This window comes from Talpa occidentalis, unplaced genomic scaffold (assembly GCF_014898055.3).
Source record: "Talpa occidentalis isolate TD23 unplaced genomic scaffold, MPIMG_talOcc4v2.1 talOcc4.7, whole genome shotgun sequence".
Taxonomy (NCBI): Eukaryota; Metazoa; Chordata; class Mammalia; order Eulipotyphla; family Talpidae; genus Talpa; species Talpa occidentalis.
The window spans coordinates 10,254,057-10,276,732 of record NW_023605083.1 but is presented as its reverse complement, the minus strand read 5'-3'; the positions used below and the strand labels follow the sequence as shown (position 1 = coordinate 10,276,732).

At 39.9% G+C, this 22,676-nt stretch overlaps 1 protein-coding gene across 2 annotated transcripts in view; it reads left to right on the top strand.

Moving 5' to 3' along the window:
• The first annotated feature begins 662 nt into the window (after positions 1–662).
• Positions 663–22,676, top strand: part of FOCAD (focadhesin) — a 268,670-nt gene continuing 246,656 nt past the window's right edge. Inside the window, exon 1 of one of the 2 annotated variants that reach the window (XM_037495054.2) lies at positions 663–704. The gene's annotated coding sequence lies outside the window, so the exon portion shown is untranslated. Of the gene's footprint in view, positions 705–16,100; positions 16,434–22,676 lie in introns of those variants that run through there. The other variant, XM_037495055.2, reaches the window with a different exon arrangement.

The window sequence follows — 22,676 nt, the reverse complement described above, 5'->3', positions numbered from 1 at the left end:
AAAAACAATAACAATAACAGTAACATTTCCGTGCATCAATTCTCTCCAGATTAAACCAACAAAAACACCTGGGTTAGAAGGCTCTGTTCAGACTATTCAACAGGTGGATGACCGTGTCACTCTGGCATAGACAGCTGCAGTGTTCTGTGTTGGCCAAGTGAAGTCAAGATACCAAGCAGCAAGTACAAGGCGAAGACTGTAGCTGCAAGTTGTCTGTGTGCATTAAAATTTCTGGATCCTTAATGTTACCAATACTTAACCCTCCCCCTGGGAAAACAAATCTCCAAATACCAAGCCGCTTTGCATCGCTGAAGCTGCACCGGGACAGATTGCCAAAAGGACTACCCGGACACGCTGCAGTGATCCTCCAGGCAGGTCTCTGTAATCTGCTTTCTACTGGGCTGACACTGCAACGCAGCCCCAAAGCCAGCAGCAGCCCGCGCCCTTCCTGCTCCAGGGCGCACAGCGCAGGGCGCTGGGCTCCCCGCCTACGCCGTCTTGCAGCCGCAGTGCGCGGCCTGGGCACTGGGCGCGCGTGCGCGCGAGCGAGGACAGGCGGGCCGGAGCTGGACGAGGCGGGGCAGGCCCTCATGGTCTGCAGGCCATTGGCTCTCTTCTCACAGACCCCGCCTCCGGGCGTTCGAGACGGCGGGGCGGGCCACGTCAGGCAGCGGGCGCGGGGCTGAGCTAGTGGCAGAAGGGAGGTAAGCGATGCGTGTTGGTAGGCTGCTGGCTGCGGGGTGCTGCCGGCTGCCCAGAGGCCTCCCGATCTCACCTGCTTGTGGCCTGGATCAACCTGTGGGGAGGGTGGCTGAGGCCCTGCGGGCCTGGGGCTGTGCTGGGCGATGGGGCAGTGGAGCATGTGGCCGCAGGGCCGCGTCGCAGCATGGGGCGGCTGGGAAGCGGACAGATCCTGCCGTTTGCCCTCGTCCTGTCCTGTCCTGTCCTGTCCTGTACGGGTTTTGAAGTCCCGGAGAACTAGGCCTTCTGCGTTAGAAAGCTTTGGGGTGCCTAGGTGGGGTCGGCTTTGGTATCTATGGTGCAGCTCTGCGGGATCCTGACTCAAAAGAGTTCTGCGCGATCCTTGCATACTTACCTGCAGCAGGTTGGAGTTATTCAACTCTCCCCTGACTTGTTCGCCTCTCCTGCCCTCGACATGGCCAGGGGTGACTGTCTGGTCTGGGGTGACTGTCTCATTCCTAGTGATTCACTCGGATCCTGGCCACTTTAATGCAAAGGCTTATGGGGGAGCAGGGCCTGCTGTCAGTCCTCCTGATTCTCTGGTTCTGTCCTCACTTTTGGGGATTACTCGAAGAATAGCGTATCTCTCTCTGTGTAGATGTGTGTATGTTTTGAAATGACTGCAGCAGCAATGCGGAGACTAGCAGAGACTGGAGGTGTGTTGCATCTACTAGTCTGGGGTTTTAATTTCAGCTATGGTATCCAGACACCTAAGTTTACTTACTGAATTTGGAACTCTTAAAATCAATGAAGTTATCCTATCAAGAATTATGCAGTCATTTATTCAACAAACTTTTTGGTTGGTTCTGTAGTGGTCTTATGCCAGAAATTTAAATGGGCATTTAAATTTGTCTTTTCTTTTTCTTCCAATTTGCTAGTTTTAGTGTCTAGATTTGAGATGGAATTTTGTTGTTGATGGTTCAATTTTAGATTAGATTTAGATATAGGATCATTTAGCTTATGATTCCAGATCACAAGATAGAGCTCTTCTAGAATATCCTTCTCAGTTTTCTTTACTGTCACCTTTAGAATGGCTCACAACATGATGTTTCTGAGGTGGAATCCTGCGACTGTACGGCAGATGACCCTAGGTTTCAGACACCTACGTGTTAATTAAGGGGGTGGGATTAGAAGTAGTCTATAATTTGAGATGTTCAGGGAGGAGAGGGGCACTTGGCATGTTTACTGAACTGTGCCTACAGTTGGGAAGTGACCATTTGAAAAACACAGGATGTATTTATGATTATATGTTTCAATCTTTCTGAATCTGGCCACAAAATCACTTTTTGAGTAGCCAGCAAGTGCATTACTTATAATTTTGATTCACATCCAACTCCTGCATACAAAGCACTATGACTCATCTAAATTTTAAAATGTAGTAATCAGGAGCTTTTAAATGTTACAGCTAAAGGTATGATATAAAAATTGGGTAAGAATGCAATTTTGAAAGCACTTGACTTGCTTTGATAGATTAGTGGTAGCTAAAACCTCTGCTGTGGTTATTTGCGCACCCAGTTAATGGGTTATCTGTCTAATGTCTGTCGTCTATGTTAACATTTTATATCAATCAAAAATGTGCTAGATTTTAATTACTACCTCTAGTTGAGAATTGATTATGGAAAGGTAAATAAGTTGTTAGTTTGAGAATGAATAAAAATTTCTGTAGAGTTGTAATGATAGTTTTTCATTTGTTGGTTGATTGATGGTACTATAGGTAGGTCATTTGGTTGGCCTGTTGGTGTAAATTGATTTCTAAAATATTCTACTGAGACATAACATTCATAACCTCATGATACATTTTTGGAAAGTATCCACAAACCAGCTGGTGAATTCAGTTGTTTATATCACTATTAGAGGTTTGGAGAATTTAAGAAAATACACCTTCAATATTCTGCTTTTGTTAGGTCTTTCTAGTTTTAGAAATGTACCAGGTGAAGATGGGAAGTTTGAGGGGAAATGCAAAAACCAAGGAGAAAAAATCCAAGTGGAGTCTTTTCTGGTTTAAAATTTAAGGAAAAAACACCCAATGGAAATATAATTATATTTGGAAGATGTATAAAGAAATAGTATTGTCAGGATTATTGGTGAATCTATAGCAAAACTCCATCTAATTAGTACTTATTTGTAGCAATGAACTCATTTAAAGAAAGAAATCTGGTGTGATGATTTAAATTTTGATCAAGTGGACTGTAAGTACATGCTTCTTTAGGAGATGTGAAAGATAGAAGTATATATGTATATATCTTTAAAAGTATTATAAGTCTAGAGATGAATAGTACAATAAAATATGATGCAGTTATATGATATCAATCTGTGATTCACAATTAGTGATAAATTGTTTGGAGGGTGTGTACTATTTCTACATGATAGGAAATAAGATTTTCTGAGTTAATAGGACAAGGGATGTTTGTCCATTTTTCTCCCATTTAGATTATTGTTTTAATTTTAGTTTTGATTTTTCTTGTCTTTCTTTTTCTCTAAATTATGCACTAGAAATTGAGAGAATAGGATGGATTCAAGTTATATTATTAAGGTGATTGGTTATGTCCAGTTCAATATGTGGGATGAGGCAAAGGTGGCATCAAGGATGACTAGAAACTTGGGAAAGGTTTACCACAAAGACAAGGGACATTAATTTGCAGTGACACTAGTTCATATATTGTTTGACTTATGTGGCAAAATTCAGTAGAACCAGAGGTGATTAATACTTGGAAAAGTCTAGTATTTGAATTTTGTTTTGTACCTGTGGTAGGACTGCAAGGGAGTTCAAAATATTGGCAAGAGAGTGGTTGAAGTGATGGGATGTGAGGTTTAGATTGGGTAGAGGTGATGACCAAATCAGAAAAAGCTGGAAATGATTAATTTTGATTAATTTTGACAGAAAATGATTAATTCAAGGGATTAGAAATCTGGATGAGGTAAATATACAAGTATAGCTAAGTATAAGAGAGATACCTGATAGAAGTACTCTGTAGTCAGAGTACAATACTGGAATTTAATATTTAGGGTACAGATGGAGTGTAGGATTTGGCCATGGATATTAATGGCTGTAATAGTTGTGATATGTTGGTATTTAGAAGCAGTAAAACTGGTGTGTTGGATGAATCATGCACCTAGCCACTGACTCAAGGTGACTGTGGTTTTCCGGGTAGAGAGATAGACAAAGATAGACTGCAGGTTTAGATTGCCTATGGTAGTGATATGAATGTATGAGAGATGCAGCTATACCTGGAGGGGCATGGCTCAAACTTATGGGGGCAAATGGTATGGAAAAACCTCTCTTGGAGTTGAAAGGATGATTATTAGCCTTCACTGAAGTGGGCCATCAAAAGGGAGAATAGTTTCCATTAACATTAACTTAGAACGTAGGGGAAACATCTAATGTAAAGGCCAAGGTTGTAAGAAAGCTTGACCTTGGTGTGAACCCAGAAAGATGGGAGGGAGGGGAAACTGTTTAGGAAGGCAGGTTAGAGGTTAGATTGGGGTGTCAAGTGAGTTTTTCTGATGCATATGACTCTATCATGTACTATCTTTAAAAAACAAAAAAATTCTTGTTTTCCCTTTTCTAAGAATGTAACCCACAAAGGCAGGATTTTTGCCTGTCTCCCAGTACTTAGTGTAGTAAGGTAGGCATCTAATAAATACTCACATTAAAAATTCATTTGTTGAATGAATGAATGAATGAATGATGGTAGGCTTTTGGTACTGCAATCTTTTTCATGTCTAGTTCTCTCTTCTGTGTTTTATGGAAAAGCTCTTGGAACAGATTCTGGCCTGTTACCTGAGGAAATTCCTGTCTTCTTGCAGGTAGTTTTGTGATCCCCACATACTTTAGGTCTGCCTACCACAGTCTTCTTCCACATCCAAGTTTATTCTTTGAAAGAAGAGTATCATATTTCCTAATAAACTGTATAGAATACCTGCTCTTTAGGTACTTAACAGCAACCTTTTCAATTTGTAAATCATAATATTTCATTTAAAGCCACAAAAGCTGAAACAGTTAATATGGGAAATCAATAGTCTAAGGCAGAGAATTTTCAAACCTTTTTTTTAACTCTTGAGCCTCCATTCCTCCCCAAATAACTTATTGAGAACTACAGATGAATGATAGTTTGTTAATCAAAATAAAGTTATTTTAAATTCTAATTTATAGTAAAATTCTATTATGAAGTCATTCTGAACCACAAGGTCATTATAATGAACATAACATTTACAATTAGTGATTATTGAATGGAAATGATAACCTCTTAAAAGCCTCAGTGTACAATTGATTTTTCTATTTTTGGTTTTTGTATTTTATGTTGCTATAATCAAGGAAATCTTCATTCACACAGATTAACAGTTACCAATAGTATTACTTTTTTGACACTTTTTCTAGTTTTATTGGGAAGTAACTGACATAGGGCGTTGGATAAATTTTAAGGAGTTTAACATGATGGTTTCAGTGACATGTATTGGAAATATGACTACTGCCATAGGTTCAGCTAACATTCATCTTCTCATATAGATACAATAAAAACAAAAGAAAGGAGAAGAAAGGAAAAATTTTTTTCTTCTTATCATGAGGACTCAGGATTTACTCTAATGTCTTCCCTACATATCACACAGCAGTGTCAATTACAGCCATCACATTGCACATTACATCCCTGGTACTTATTTAGTTTATAATGAAGTTTGTACCTCTAACTACTTTCCTCTAATTCTCCTTTCCTGTTCCCACTGCCTCTGGCAATCACAAGGCTGATATTTCTTTCTTTTTTTTTTCCAATCGGGGTTTTCTTTTCTTTAAGATTACATATAGTTCTTCCACCACCCAGTGATCTGTCACCACAGTCCCTGTCCTCTTCCTTACCATTTTGACCCTTTTCCCTTCCCCTCCCCTGTTGTATACCTCAGCTCTATGATCAGCTTGCAAGTTTTGTCTTTTTCCTGATCCTTTGTTCGGATTCTCTATATTCTACATGTAAGTGAAACCATCTGATATTTATCTTTCTCCTTGCAACTTATAGCATAATCCCTTCGAGCTCCATGTTGCTGAGTTGAGTTGAATGGCATGAGTTTATCTTTTTGATTGCTGTGTAGTATTCCATTGTGTACATATACCACATCTTCTTGATCCATATCTGAGGGGAGAAATCAAATACTCCCCCAAAATTAAGTGTTTGAAAATAAATATAAAAAATAAAATGAAGTAAAATTAAAAAAAAAAAAGATAAAAAGATTCCACAAAGAATTGAGATCTTTCTCTGACTTATTTCACTAAGCATTATTCCTGTTGTCACAAATGGTAGAATTTCCACATTATTTGGATGTTATTCCATTGTGTGTGTGTGTGTGTGTGTGTATTTGTGTATCTCTCATGTTCTTTATTTGTCCATCCACGGGTAGACACTCAGGTTGTTTTCATGATTTGACTATTGTAAATAATGCTGCTATTAACGTATAGGTACAGATTTCTCTTCAAATTAGTGTTTTCCTTTCCTTTGGATATATTCTGAGAAGTGGAATTGCTGGAGTAGATGGTATTTTCTATTTAAAAATTTCTTTCGAGGGCCTCCTTGGTGGTACGGGAATTAAAGTCTCAGCACTATCAAGCTATTGCCAGCCACTGCAGCATGAGTTCGATCCCTGGCCAGGAAGGTAACCCACATGGTGCTGCAGACCTGTCTCACCCACTGCTCCCTTCAGCAGTGTATTTCAGTCGATCTTCCTGTTCTGCTCCCCAGTCTGTCCCTGGTGAATCCTTCTACCTGCACCTCTGGCCTATACCCCAGTTCTTGTGTGCATAAATAAATAAAATAAATATTTAAAAAAAATTTCCTTTGAGGATCCTCAATACTGCTTTCCATAGTGGCTATACCAATTCAAATAATTTTAAGAGTTCATATTGAGGTCTCACTGCCTCTTGTTACTGATATTTTTTCCCATTTTTCTTTATTCTTAAGAACATCTAATTGTAGGAGAATTTGAAACACATAGGGAGTATGGTGAATGAACGTTGCAATAAAATTATTGTTCTTGTTTTACCTCTCTAATGTTTTTTTTCCTCTAGCTTTTTCTAAGAAAGGTAATTATCTTTAATTAATGACTTCTTATTTTAAATATAATTACTATGGAATTATTGCACCTAGCAAAATTAATACCTACTCTACCTCCAACTTAACATGATCTGATACTCAGGATGTATTTCACACTTTTTAAGTTGTACCAAGGGTGTTGTGTTATGGTTGATTTGTTGGAATCAGAATTCAAATAAAGTCCTAAATTATATTGGTTATTATGTAAGTTCATTGATTTAACCTGTAATAGGTTTGTACCCCTTCTCTTTCCCATGTCTTTGATTTGTTGGAGAAACAATCATTAGTCCTATAAAATTCCATAAAATTGAATCAGTACTACTCAATTCTAAAATATTACTCTGCAAGAGGTATTGTTTAACACATTCCTCTATCTCTAGCTCTTGTATTTCCTATAAAGTGGTATAGGAAAAATATAGAGAGCTGTCCAGAATTTTTTTAGGCGTGAATGTTCCTACAAGGTTCTTTGTGTTTCTTATTCTATCCCATCATGAGGGTGCAATATCTGTTTCTGTTTTCATGGTGCTAAAATGAATCTTTGGGTTCGAGTGGGTTCTTTCTGTTTCTTCTAGTTTAAAGTCCCCATCATCCTTTAACCTACAATTAATCTACAAACTTAATTACAGCCTTTTAGCAACAGTCTATTCATTCACAAATCAATTACATATTAACAAAGTGACTTCATATTTCAAATTTTTAAAAGAAATGAATACAGTATTCTTTTTTTTCTCCTCACATTTCTGTTCGCAATATTACTTTGCAACCAATATCCACCCTTCAACTCCCCACGCCCAAATCCTGCATTTATACACACACACACGGCTTTAGATGTGCTGGATATTTGACATAAGTCTTGGAAGGAGATGTGAAATGGAAGGGGCAAATGAAGACTGGAGGTGGGAGAAAGTGAATATAATATATCCATTTGCCTCCTTATTCACCTGTCTTTCCCTCCTTTCCTTTTTTTTTTGATTTTTTAAATTTATTTATACAAGAACTGGGATACAGGAAAATTCACTAGAGACAGAGCAGGGAGCAGAACAGGCAGATTGACTAAAATACACTGCTGAGGGGAGTAGCGGGTGAGACAGGAGAGGTCTGCGGCATCATGTGGGTATCTCCCTGGTGGGCTGGGAATCGAACCCGCGCTGCAGGGGCTGCGGACAGCTTCACAGTGCTGTGCTCAACCTGCTGCGCCACCAGGGAGGTTCCCCCCATTTCCTTTTTTAGTCAATAACATTTTAATCTGTGTAGGATAGCTAGGGCTTAGGGGGCCTTTGGAGGCCTTAGAGGAATTGGAAAGTGGAAAGAACCCTTGACAGGTACATTGGTATTGAGTCTGAATTGAATGTATATCCACCTGGAGCTAAGCATACAAAATTTAACATTTTTGGTGTGTAGTTGAAGATTGGCCTTGAGGTTAGAAATAGATGATATTCGTAAACTCTGCACTTAACACCTGTTGTGTAGCCTTTTCTTGCTGTCATGCACAAAGGTAGATTGTTCCCCAAGGACTTAGGAGACTCAGGCATTGCAGCATTGTTTTAAAAACACATCCACGAGACCTTTAGTTTTCCTTTTCTCATTGTGATGTTTCTTTCTCTTCTCTGAACCAGAAACTTTGGAGTCATCCTTCAGTCTCCTTACAATTCACATCCAATCTGTTAGCAAATTTTATCAAGATATCTGAGAGCCTGATCTCACCTTCTTCACTGCTTTTCTTGTCAAAGGCAACTTGGTATCTCTCCTGGATTATTGCCATAACTTTCTATCTCCTCTTCCCTTTTCCATCTTTGCCCTCTTATGGTCTATTGTCCATAGAAGCCAGAATAGAATTATCTTTTTGAAGTGATGACCAACTATGCCATCCCTCTTTCTCAAGCCCTCTAGGAACTTCCCATCTCACTCAAGAATATCCAACAGCTGGGCCTCCCCGGTGGCATAGCGGTTGAGCGCTGGGTTGGAGGCTGCCCGTAGCCTCTGTGGCGCCGGTTTGATCCCCGGCTGCTCCCCGGCCACTGCAGGAAGGTCCCACATGGTGCACTGACCTCCCTGCAGCCCACTGCTCCCCTCAGCAGTGTACTTCGGTCCTTCTGCCTGCTCTGCTCCCCGCTCTGGCTCTGGTGAATTCTCTCACCCTCCCACGCTTCTGACTGTACCCAGTGCTTGTATAAATAAATAAATAAATCTTAAAAAAAAAATATCCAACAGTTTATATATAGTATCCTACAGGGGCTCAGATGCTGTGGGCCCCTGCTTCACCCTGTGCTCTCTCGTTACCCAACTTGCTTATTTGCTCTAATCAAACTGGTGCCCTTGGTCATCCCTAAACTTGCCAACTGTGCTTTCACTTCAAGATTGTTGCCCTTACCATTCCTTCTGTCTTAAATGTTTAGTATTTCCTGCAGGTCTGTTAACCAAATGTTACCATATCAGTAAGGTGATTCTTTATTCTTTGATAGATGCTAAAGTATATAAAGACTTCTTGAAAATTTACCTATTGATGACAAAAATTTGTTTTCCTAGTTATTATATTTTATATGCATTTAGGAAATTAAAATAATCTTTTGGAAAATTAAAATAATCTTTTGTGCTGTAATTTAAACAGTTAAAAACACCTACCTCTATACATTTTCAGTTATTTACATGAATTAATTCTAGAGATCTGTAGTACAACCTAGTGCCTATAGTAAACACAGTATGTGCAGTCAAAAATTTTTTTAATATTTTATTTTATATAATTCTTACATCATTTTTCATTTTTGCACAATATATGCATTTTCATTTTGGTTATATTCCCTGTACAAGTCCCACCCCCTTTATTTTGGCCCTAATTTTTTCTTTCTTTTTTTTTTTTTAAAGATTTCTTTAATTATTTATACAAGCACTAGGTACAGTCAGAAGCGCGGGAGGGTGAGAGAATTCACCAGAGCCAGAGCGGGGAACAGAACAGGCAGATTGATGAAATACACTGCTGAGGGGAGCAGCGGGCACGGCAGGAGAGGTCTGCTAGCCATGTGGGGCCCTCGCCAGCAGTTGGGTATTGAACTGGCGCTGCAGAGGCTGCAGGCAGCTTCGCAGCCCAGCACTCAACCGTTGCGCCACCAGGGGAGGCCCTGGCCCTAATTTTTGACAGTATATCTCATGTTAATTTTTCTTACCACAAACAAACCAAAAACAAAAACAAACCACAGGACACAAGGAAACTTTGGAAGGTATTGTATACATCTGTTACCTTAATTGTGGTGTTTGCATTATGTCTAGACTTATCAAATTTACACATTAAATATATTCATTTCTTACTATATCAATTATATGTCAATAAATCTGTAAAAAATACTCTCTTGACTGAGGCTAATATACTTGATTAAAATGAGATCAGAGGAAGTTGAACACACTGGAGGAACATAACTTTTTTCATGGACAGATGGATTAATCTCCTGACAAACAATTTAGAATCAAAGATAATTCTGTTAGCTTATTTGTTTGGAACTCTGCAGGACCATTATAGCTTCTAATAACTCAAAGGTGTTACCTTCTCATTAAATAGCTCTTAATAAGCAGTGTAATTGGATCAAGTGAGACTTTTTTAATCTTGGTGTGTGCTGTGGTGAAATACCTCTTTAGACAATGATAAAAGACTATGACTTCAAGTGAATAAGATCACAACTTTTTTAATGAAGAATAAAAAACTTATGTTTTCATTTGAAGAGAATTAATAATTTATCTTATATAAAAATAATATTTGCCCACTGGAAAAAGAAAAATTGAATATAGCACACGTAAAGGGGAAATAACCTTAACATTTTTCTGTGTAATCAATTTGTCTTTTCTATTTAATCCTATTTCCCTGTGTGTGTGTGTGTGTGTGTATGCTTATTTAAACTTGGTTATGCTTAGTTATGTTCACGACTGTATAAAATTTCAGTATTTTACTGTATCATAAGCATTTCTTTACATTACTAAAACTCATTGTAAATGGTTTAAATTGCTGAAGAATATTTTATCTGCATATTCCTTAGCTTACCTTAAAGATCCATCAATGAGTAAGTAACTTTACACAAAAGATTCTTGCTTTTATGTCTTTTGTGTTCCTGCACTTTTGAAATGGGAGGTGAATAGCGCTTAAAGAATGTATGCCGCACTTTGGGATGTAGCCAAGAAGTGCCAGGCACTAAGATCAAATGCTCAGTAAGAAATACCCTGACTGCCCACTCACAAAGAGTGAGTTAGTTTTTGAACCGCCCCAGACTTTTCAGCCTTATTGTGCTAAATGCCCTTTGGAATTGAATATGGTGGGCGGGGCTTGGGCAGACTTGTGTGGCTGGGACCTAAGCTAGGTAGGCCTCCTTTCTGTGGCTTTGCTCTTGAGCTGTTCTAGCCTGGGCCGACCTGGTATCAGTTTGGAGGTAAGCCAGGTTGGGAGGAATTTCACAGATAGTGTTTGAATCTGGGCTGAGAGGCAGAAGCAGTCTTTTAACATTGACTTCATTGAGAGCTGGTGGCCTATGTAGCTGCTGTTGCTGTTCATCTACTCAGTGACTTCCATAAAATGTCAAAAATTTCCATTGAGCCGCTAATTAGAAATATTATATGTGTGTAATACATATTGGTTTTAAAATTTGTGAAATAAAAAAAAATCCTCATGAGGAGTTACTTGTTCTGCCTCCTGTGTTTAAATATATTTCATAAATTAACTTTATCTGAGAGACATTCTACCCGCTGTATTCTGTCAACTGAATATTGGTATTCATTCCAGGGTCCTCTTCTAAGTCTTGACTATGCTGCTTGGTTCTGTGCTAATGTGAAATGATTTACTAGTGCTCTGCCCAGGGTAATTGTGATGTTAACGAATACCTGATTATTAAGCATCCTCCAAATAAAAAGAGCCACAATGCTAGAAAAATCAGTAAATGTTACTTTTTTGAGTAATCATGCTTAAAATTCCTTTCCCAGTGGGAAATACATAGAGGTGATACTGCGGTGTTTTTTTTTTTTTTTTTTTTTTATAAAGGGGTTATAATACATAGCAGGTTAAGAGCATACCTATGATAAATAATAGCTGTCAATTGAAGCATTCATGTAAAATTTATGATGTATTCAAGTAACAAAACCCCACTTTCCATCTCTGTTTGATTTAGCTGGAAACAGTGAAAACCAGTCTTGTGAGCTTTCATATGTGTTCATTGACTTTTCAAAAAAAAAAAAAAAAAAAAGGAAAATGTACCACAGTGAATAATAGTGTAATAAAATCTTACTAATCTGGATTCTGTTGATTTGGGATTTGGGCTTCACTGAATTCACCCTTATGCTACCTATACATAAATTTTAACCAACCAAATGCTCAGTTTCCTTTTTAAAAAGCAGGAAGAAAAGGGACTAATTATTTTTAAATCCTAAATGTGTTGATAACTCAATTCAGGTTAATGTATTAATTTGAAAATAAAGTCGTTTACGAATTTATTTTTCTATATCTGGTTCTTACTAACTTATTTTGGTTTTTTTTTGGTCTCATGAGTCTTAATTAGTGAAAGATAGAGTCTTCTCTCTCACTTTCTGTTTTGGAAAGTTGATTTGAAAACATCCATGAAAGCCAGCTCATTCAGAATGAGAGTAGATCAATATCTTGAGGACTGGATATAGTCCTTTCAGAGTTGGAAGCGAGATGAGAAATTGTCCAAGCCTAACTCTGCAGTGTGTTGCCTTTACCTTTATCCTCATATTCTTCTTTTCTGAATCATGAAGCCCAGTTGTAGTTCAAGCCCTGTTCTGTGAGGCAACTGTAGGAACTGAGAAAGGACACCGACTTCTTCTTCATCTGACTGCTTCTGGACATTTCTTCTCAAAGTGCCACTGTTTTTGTTTTGTTTTTTGTTTTTTTACAGGTGCTTTCACAGGTAAACTCATCCATGCAGAAATTCCATCTCTTTGAGCTAGGTTTTGAGCTGTCACAGGTGGGGCAACCTGTCAGCCAGGCACTTCTAGCAGTGGAGCCCTCTGTGTCTGTGTTTTGGGGCAGTCATTTGGACAAATAGTTGCTTTCATCTATTTCAATGAATATTTACTTATTTAAAAAAAGTAAATGGAAAATAGAAATTTGAATGTGGATATTAGTGGCAAGAATCATGGACTTAGTAAAGAGATTCACTAATTACCCTAATGAAAGTGGCCAATTTATCCTTTGTTAGATGCTCATTGAATTTCAGTTGAATGGTCAATGACGAAATAAAAGCATAAAATCACAAAACAAATGCAGATGTGGGAAGTATATTGCTGGGGATCGTGCTGTATGGGTGAGTGTTCACAGTGATAATTTTTGTGTTCTGTGGTCAGCATGGAGTAGCTCCTTAATTTGTAACTTTTGCACATTTGACTTAATTATCTGTTTTTAGGATTGCAATATATGAAAAGATGCAGAGGTGTTTGCATTTGCTGATGAACTGCTTTGGGAACCGGATTTAATACTAATATTTCCTAGTTAGGTGTTCTTTTAGAGATTTGATTGACTTCCTAAGATGATGCCCCAAGACAATGTAAAAACTAGTGTAAAGGCAGGACTTGGCAGAGTGCAGGTTTTCTGATCCCATGCAGATCGGGTAAAGGAGGAGTCAGAGTCCTCAGTAGTTTTGCAGGTTTTTTTTATTTGGGGTTCACCAGGCATATGGCAGGCAGGGGTGCTGGCTGGGGGCTGGGAGGCTGGCAGGCCTCCCAGCCCCCAGCAAGTCCTCACTCTATCTGGGCTCTCTAGCGTTCGTTCTGCTGCTTCTCGGCTTCGGCTGAGGCTGCTGCTGCTGCTGGTGCTGGTGCTGCTGGCGTCCCCCCGTGACGCCGCCCTTAAAAGCACAGTCTTAACTCAGCTGAATCCCATCTACCTATGCCCACACCTATTCCAGGTGCCCGCCATCAGGCATGCATTCAGGACAAGGATCCATCATCTATCCTGATGGCGGAAGGGCAGAAAAGCCTGACATTTTCTTTACCCTACAGTCCACCCCCTCAGGGTTTTCTGCCATACAGTCTATACATATACATATACAATTTTCTAAGCAAACAAACAATGCAGCCATGGCCCACAAAAGCAAATACATCAATATAACAAAATACAATATAACAAAATACAACAGAACACAAATAAGTCCAGGCAGGGCACCAACCAAGTGCAAAAGACAATTATTGGTACCAGCAGATGAGCCACCAAATCTGCTGCCGAAGGCACTGCTCATACGAGGGAGGGGAACCACTCACGGCATCTACTATATCACACAGGAGCCGTCAGGCTTCCTGGCCTTCTCTGGCTGTAGTCTCGGCTACAAGGCACACACAGCATCCACCCCAGGATGCACTAGCTCTGGGATTGGCAATTTTATTCTGTTGGGGTAATCGCCAACCCTCAGGGTTTCTGTCTGCAGTCGCTCCAACACTCGGCCTTCACAGCCACCCATGCGACTCACAGACCCCTGCTCTCAAGCCAACCCACTGCACAAGCACATGGGTTGGGGATCCAAACTTTGCATTTGGCTTGGGCTCCACCCCAAGCCACATTCCCCACCCGTCCCCAAGGACGGGCTCCTCAGCTCCTCACCCTCACTCAAGAATGAGCAGGGCATCACCATAGGTGATTTTACGAGATTCACAGGGCTTCAGCATACCCAGGCTGCTTAACAGCCGCTTTAGGGCTTCTCAACTTAGCATCAGTACCAGCTTTTGCCACCTTAGTTGGCTTTTCTCCTCCACCTGGCCACTGGCATACACAGGGTGCTTTTGGCCATCTAGGCCCACTGGCCACCCCCAGATTCTCAAAAAATAAAGATAACCTGCTAAGGTCCTCCGCCTTCTGGCGGGATTGTCAGTCCAAAATCATCAGTTCATCAGTTCAAGTCCATTGGCCTCTCCCTGCGTCAGCAATGGCCTGCTGCCTCAGGGGTCATTGGCTGGTCCTTTCCGGTGTCGTTGGCTGGTCCTATCCGGTGTCGTTGGCTGGTCCTTTCCGGTGTCGTTGGCTGGTCCTTTCGGGCGTCTCCTTCACGCCAGGTCTCATCCTGTAGCTCGTGGACGTATCCATCTTCTGTACCGCCATGGCGCCTCCAGCGTCGTCACAGGCAGTCTTTTACTCCTTAGTCCCTCCAGGCCTTTGGATCTTGCCGACTTACGCCAATTGTAAAGGCAGGAATTGGCAGAGTGCAGGTTTTCTGATCCCATGCAGATCGGGTAAAGGAGGAGTCAGAGTCCTCAGTAGTTTTGCAGGTTTTTTTATTTGGGGTTCACCAGGCATATGGCAGGCAGGGGTGCTGGCTGGGGGGCTGGGAGGCTGGCAGGCCTCCCAGCCCCCAGCAAGTCCTCACTCTATCTGGGCTCTCTAGCGTTCGTTCTGCTGCTTCTCGGCTTCGGCTGAGGCTGCTGCTGCTGCTGGTGCTGGTGCTGCTGGCGTCCCCCGTGACGCCGCCCTTAAAAGCACAGTCTTAACTCAGCTGAATCCCATCTACCTATGCCCACACCCTATTCCAGGTGCCCGCCATCAGGCATGCATTCAGGACAAGGATCCATCATCTATCCTGATGGCGGAAGGGCAGAAAAGCCTGACATTTTCTTTACCCTACAACTAGGTGTTGAATTTGGACTAAGAATAGTAACAGCTAACATTTAAAAGTATTTTCTATATGCCTAGTTTGAGTGAAGTGCTTTAATGGATTATCTTACTTTTACAAAAACTTCCTGTCAACTGTACTTATAGACGAGTAGTTAAGAATGTGAGCTTTGGAGACAGACTGCATAGTTCATATCCAGGCTCTGCATCTTACGTAATTAGGCAATTAATTTTGACCTCTCTTTACCTCACTTGGTTTTTCATATGAAAATGAGGATATTAATAGTACTGGTGTCTTGGGTTGTTTTGAATATTGGGTGAGAAAATACATTTAGAGAGCTTCGACAGGGCCTGCCTGGTGCATGGTAAATTTCTCAATAAATCCTTGCTATTAATGCTACTGTATAACCTCAGGCAAGTTACTTTTCTCTCTGAGCTCCTATTTTCTCATGTGGGAAATGGAGCTAATAATATCTACTTCAGAGTGAAGATCTGATGGGATTAGCTACTTAAAGAGTTTTTGCTGAGCGCTTGGCACACAGGAGCTGTTACTTCCAACAGGTATTCTGAATCATGTGTCCCCCATCGTGTTTGTTCAGTAAACTACTTACTAAACAGATGCTTGTTATATACTGGGATTATAGAGGTCAACAAGAGAGACCAGGTTCCTGCCCTCAAGCGTATGCATTTCACTGGGGCCATAGAGAAGGGCAGGTGAAATAAATAAATGATCATTTGCTATTGTGAGCAAAGCTCTGGAGAATACAATAGTGGGTCACTCAGGGTAGCTGGTGAGGAACTACTTGAAGCTGGGAGTAGGGAATGCTCCAGGGAAGCTGTGAAGGGTGAGAGGATTCAGCTGTTTGAACAACAAAGGCAAAAACACTTGAGGCTGAGGGGCCTGAGTGTTTCCGAGTTGAATGTGGAAAGAGCTTGGGGTGTTTATGGAGCAAACTAGAGGTCAGTTTGGCTGAAGCTCCCCAGAGGAGGATGAATTGTGAGACTAGATCATGTAGGACCTTTTGGCCATGGTAAGGTATTTGTATTTGTATCTTGTTTATTTATTTTTGTGTTTTTCTTTTGGATGGCTGTTTTAAATTTGTGTAGGTGTTTGTAATTTTATTACAAAGTACAATGAGAAGATATTGAAAGCTTTCAGCATGTGAGTTAGAATTCAATCCTGTTTTGAATGGGCATCTTATGCTTTTTCCAACCTTGGGACTGGTGTCTTATTTCTCCGTCTGATAAATTACAAGATCCCACCCTAGTGCTTGATTAGAGATGCCCTACTTATCACTAAAACTCAAAATTATTTTCCATCATTCACCTCCTTTGACATGTTATCAAGGGAGGGAAGAAAATCACATTTTTTGAGTGCCTACTGTCTCCAACTTTTTTGACTTTCAAGCAAGTTTCATGTTATTCACACCATTTTGAGAGACTTCCTATCTAACCAATGAGCAGTAGGCTCGGAGGTGGTAGTGAATCACTTAAATTTTAGTGGCTAGTGTTGGAGCCAGTATTACATCTCAGTTTGCCCTCTACTCCCAATTCTACCCTCAAATCTATGCACTTTGTTCTCTGTGTCAGCTTGCTCTTAGCCTGATGAGGGAGGTGTGTAAGACTATAAGTGTAATCAAAATAAAGACATTTTCTCATTTTAGGCTTTGCAAATGAATGTGTGACATTCCCTCATAGTGGACTGTTTAGCTTATTATGTTAACATTTTCAAAGTGGTTTTTCTAAGTGTGGTGGTTACGTTTTTGTGATTGTATCCATTCAGGACTGAATTATAGAGATGTTCTCTCTGTCTTCTTGGGCTACATTGACTTAGTTAACAGCAGAGAGATTTACCATCTTACCGTAAAGTTCCTTTGCTTATTTGATCTTCAGTTTTAATTTGTACTAAAAATGCAAGTTAAAATAGCTAAGCGTAACTATTGCATTTACATGAGTTTAGTTTTATGAAAAATAAGAAGCGAGGTTGATTGGTTAGTTTACAGCAATCAAAAAATGTTGTCAATTAACTTTAATCAGTCTATATAATTCTTTTCAAGAATAAAAGTTTTATTTTGGTGTAAAATGTCCCAGGAGTCTAATTGGGAAAATTATAATGGTTATGTTTTCCCTTGAAAATGGAGAAAGTAAGTTTTTAAATGGTCTAAAGTTAATTGAATCTAATTAAATTACCTCTTTTCATTATTACTCTTTCCATAAAGCATTTGTAAAATGGCTAACAAATGAATTTTTTTTCATTCCTAAAACTTTCCTAGTTTGGTGTTTCCTTATGACATTCCTTAATGGTGGAGTTCTAAGCTTACAGTGATTTGGGTTTCAGAATGTCACATTCCCTGTTTCTAAAGATGCATTAGTGTCTGAATAATGAATTTCATATTTTGGTAATTTATTCCAATTACAAAGCACGTATTTTTGTGAAAAATTAGAAAATTGGAGCAAATGAAAATGGCAACCACCCATAATTTATATTTTCCAGGCTTTTTTTTTTATTTTTTTAATAATAAATTTTATTTTTATATTCCCCATACAATTGCAGCCCCCCCATTCTGACCCCAATCTCTCCCCTCCCACCCCCACCCCCTTAAAAGTGTCTCTGTTATAGGACAGGGAGAGGGGCAGCCCAAGCCCCGCAAACCTGCCTATTCTAAATGGGTTCTGCCATCCGCCGCATCAACACAAAACATATGAGACTTTAATGGGAAGGAACTTTAATAAAACTAGGAAACAATACAGGAAAGGCAAAGAGTCTAGTTTCTAAATGAAGCACCCAAAGTTACCCATCCCCTCGTGGGTAAAAGTCCATCCAAATGGGATTGGCCCAGAGCAAGGCCCAAAGCCTGCCACAAGTCTAAAGCATCTTCCAGTGGGGACCCACAGAAAAGGGTCAGAAACTACCAGACAAGGCCGGAAGGAAAAGAGCAAAATCAACATCAAAATAAAAGCTGCCATTGTCACCTCCCCATGGGTCTCACCCACATCTGTGTCACCCTGTCCACGATCAAAAGACAAGCGCAGCTTCTTCACGTGTCTCTAGGCTCCATCCTGCCTCCTTCCTCAGTCTCTTCTGCAGCTTCTCCTCTTCCTGCTCAGCTCCACCCTCCCTTGGGTGGGGCAGGGAACCTGGAACCTCCCCCTTTCCTGGGGACCACCCTGTTATATCTCTGGTTCGTAGTTTTTTGTTTTCCAGGCTTTTTTATGTAAACATGTACCTAGATTTTGTTGATTTGAATTCTAGCTCTGCCACTTTAATATGTGACCTTGGGACAGTTATCTAACTTTTCTGTGCCTCAGTTTCTTCGTAACGTAGCTCACAGGGTTATTGTGAGGGTTAAATGAATTAATTTAAACAGTGTTTAGAATATTGTCTGTCCCCTAGTAAAGAACCACATATGTGGGGTTTAAATTTATTTTATCATAGAATTTTTCAAACATTTAAGAATAGTATTATGAACTTCAGTGTTCCCATCTGTTATCAACCTTTAGATAATTTTGTTTTATCATTACCTCTTTTTTTTTTTCCCCTGGAGGAGATTGAAATATTTTTATGGACTATCCAATGTCACATCATTAAGCCATACATACTTCAAGTTGTATTAATATTTGCTAAGAAGTAAATAATTGTAGAGAACTGGTAAGCAAAATTGGAGACATTTTTGAGGAGAGGAAATATAAATAAAATACTTATAAAATACATTTCTGTGGTGTTTTACTAAATTTATTTAATAATGGTATTTAAATTTATATTGTAAATATGGAGTTTGTTATTTACATTAGCTATTTATTGGTCAATAAGATCTTTAAAATGATTGGACATCGTTTTTATTATAAATATATTTTAAAGATTATTTTGTTTCAGCAATATTTCATTTAAAATGTACCGAGGAAGTTTGGTCTTTTTTTTCCTGACCCTTTGTTGGTGTTAAAAATAGTAAAAATTTGTAATATTGGAAGGAAATCATCTCAGAAAAGAGCTAATTTGAGGATTTCTTTGAAGACTTAGATTGTATACTATAAAATTATAGCAATAAGTTAGTCTTTATAAAAAACTTTAAATATTTTTCATCTATTCTCATTTATTTTGCATATGAATACATACATGACAGTTTTAAAAAGATTATTCAAGACTAATTAGAGAAACTATGGTGACAAATCAGGTATTATTCAAGTTGATGATTCTGTTTATTTAATGTCTACTCTCTGGACAGCAACCAGTTCTAACTTGGAATTTCCTGCCTTTGATCTTATTTTAGACCTCTGTTTCAAAATCTATGAGTAAGTAGTATGTGATAAAACTGAGAAGGAACCAAATGTAAAGGCAGGAATGTGGTTGGTAAATTGCAAACAGTGAGGTCCTTAGAGCTCATAGTTACCTAAACTTCCTCAGCACTTGAATTATAGATCTTAAAATTTCACGGATATGATGCAGTAATGTGGGATGTGCAGAAAATGGATCATGTTAGTGATGGTCCAGGGAAATTGTGGAAGGAAGTCTAGGAACATTCCTTCTTACCTGAACTGCCAGGATGATTGCTGCCTGGCAAGGTTTTTAACCTTTCTGACACTTAGTTTCTCCATTTCCTAAGGGAAAAAAAGTATGGGAGGGAAATGAGCTCAGTTTCACTATGTAATTAAAGAATTACTAGGTACTGCAACAGAGAGACCCCAAAATACAGTGACTAGAACAAAGCAGGAGTTTCTCATGCAGTAGTTGGAGTTTCAGATATGTAGTTTTGTTCTAAGCTATCATTTAATGATCCAGGTTCCTTCCACCTTTTTCTTCGACAGTGTTGTAGAAGCATTGTCTTTATATACATGATTGAATCTGAGTTACTGCCAGTAGCTGCTTTCGCTTGGAAAGAGTAGAATAAGAGTCTCCAGCCTGGAAGTGACCCATTATGTCTGTCCAAACTCTGTTGGAGAGAACTTGATCATGCACACATTCTTATCAAACCATGCTTGAGCCTAGGAGATTTCATGAAACTGATTATCCTGCAGTTTTATTAATATAGAAGGAGGAGAGCAGAGCTCAATATTGAAATATACCAGTCTCTGCCATATCTGTGCAGTTCCGCTTTATCTCATTATAATATTGACCAGGTGATTCTGACATGCCTCTTAGTTGCCCTCTGCCTCAACTTGATTTTGAAATTAACTAGCTGACATAAAAATATTTTCTCAGCTTGATTTAACTATGACTTAGTAGTCTTTTTGACACTGATGGGGTTTTTGGAGTGAGTGCGGGGTCCTTGGGTTCACTCTGGGAAAGGTTTCACCAGAGCTCTCGTTTCGGCGGCCATGCTGCAAGTTCCCCAGGCGCGTTTCTCCATGAGACAGAGACATTAGTTATATTTAAAGAGCAGGTTTATTAGGGAAAGTAAAAAGGGACAGGTTTTGCTAAAAGAGGCCTGCATGGTTGCAGGCAGGCGGCCTTGACAGGTCATGGACAGGCAGGAAGCTGCTGCCCTGCAGAGGGAGAGAGTTGGTGAAAAGAAGCACCTGCGTAGTCACAGGTGGGCAATGAGCATGCTGCCTCAACCTGTGCAGAGACTGCACTGATGTAGTCCTTTTCTCTTTGGGAGGGGTCACTCCTCTCCTCCGTGGAGTGGCTTGCAGGTTGCAGATGTTGGGTAATGGCAAAACTAGGAAGGGACCAGAGATTCCAGGGTGGGCCCAATCTCCATATCTTTACCCTCAGGTCTGTGCTCCACTCCCTATAGCATCTGATCCTTCTTGGGTCTCGGGAGTGCCTTGTGATAAGGCACTGGTGCCTAAGGGTCTGACCTCTACAGCTGGGTTAATGGTCATGTTATTCCCCCACATCTCCTTGTGTGAGTTAGGTTTTAGTCTTGTGAGGCCTTTCCAGTTTTTCTATTCTTGTCCTCCATCACACTATAGTGATTATAACTGTTGGTTTGACATCACACTGACAAACGGGAGTTGTGGAGCAAGCTGTAGGACACAGGAGACTTCCGAAGAGCAAGATCCTGGCCTTTTTATTGATAGAATAATCATACAGCATCAGTTGTGAGGGGATGGAGGGCAAAGAAGAGCAAGATCCTGGCATTTTTATTGATAGAATAATCATACAGCATCAGTTGTGAGGGGAAGAAGGGCAAAAAGAAAAGGCCAGGGTGCAACTAGAAAATGTGCTCCGTCCTCTTTAGTATTAGGCGTTGTGAGTCTGCCCTCCAGGCACTTCTCATCTGCTTGATGAGTTGGTATTGTAATTGAGATCAAGCCCTAGATCCCCAGCCACCGTTTCAATCTTATCAACAAGGCTTTCTGCTGATCTGCTTCTGTGGTCCCTTGTCATACATTGTCTTCAATCCCGGACCCTAAGCCCCAGGCATTCCTGGTCATACTTCGGGAGGCATAGCCTTCTCAGAGTGATCTGGCTTTAAACTCTTGGTTGATTTAGAAGGCACCTTGTAAGGTCCGGACTCCTATAACTGATCGACCGGGCAGTTCTGACCTTGTACAGAAATGCAGAACTGCAGCTAACAAAAAAGGTGGCTAAACAAGCCACTTAGAATTAACAGACCCAGAGTCTTTTTGACACTATAGTGATTAAAATGACTGCTTTCTTACACTTGCTCTTTAGTGTTAAAAATTTTCCGTGGTGATTTCCCCATATTTCCATTTTATGAATCATATAGTGTTGTTAATTTGAGAGTACAGGTGGTCACTGGATTTCCAAGTAAGAGCTGAGACTAAGCTTGAGTTTCCAGCAGGTGTCAGGATTTAATCCAGGGTGTTGAAACAATCCAGCTGCCAGGCCCTAAGGGGACCGAGGAGTGGTAGGTGAGAAGCTAAGGCAGAAGAACAAGGAACTTCTTAATATTGGACAGCAGAGCAAGGTGGGTTGAAAAGTATAGGCAGTTCCATATTTCCTGTTTTTTAAGAGGCCCGGTGAAATAACTAGCAGAGTCTGGAATATATCCCTGAGTCACAGTCTTGATAAACTGCATGTAAGGTTAACGCCAATGAATGATAGTGCATGTCAGCTTTTCTATAAGCCATTAAAATATTTAAAAAATTGTCAAGATAAGTATTTAAAATTCTTAAGCTGGTGGTTTGAAAGCTTGATTTGTAGATAGAAGGAACTAATTACATAGCTGTTAACTGGAATAGTCGATAAAGTGTTAAAGAAAAAAAGTCTCAGGTTTTGTGCCTCTGAAAGATTCTCATTACTGCGAAGTATAGTTTTATCAATCTTTCCATCTTGTTCATGCAAACTAGCTTCAAGAATGTGTCCT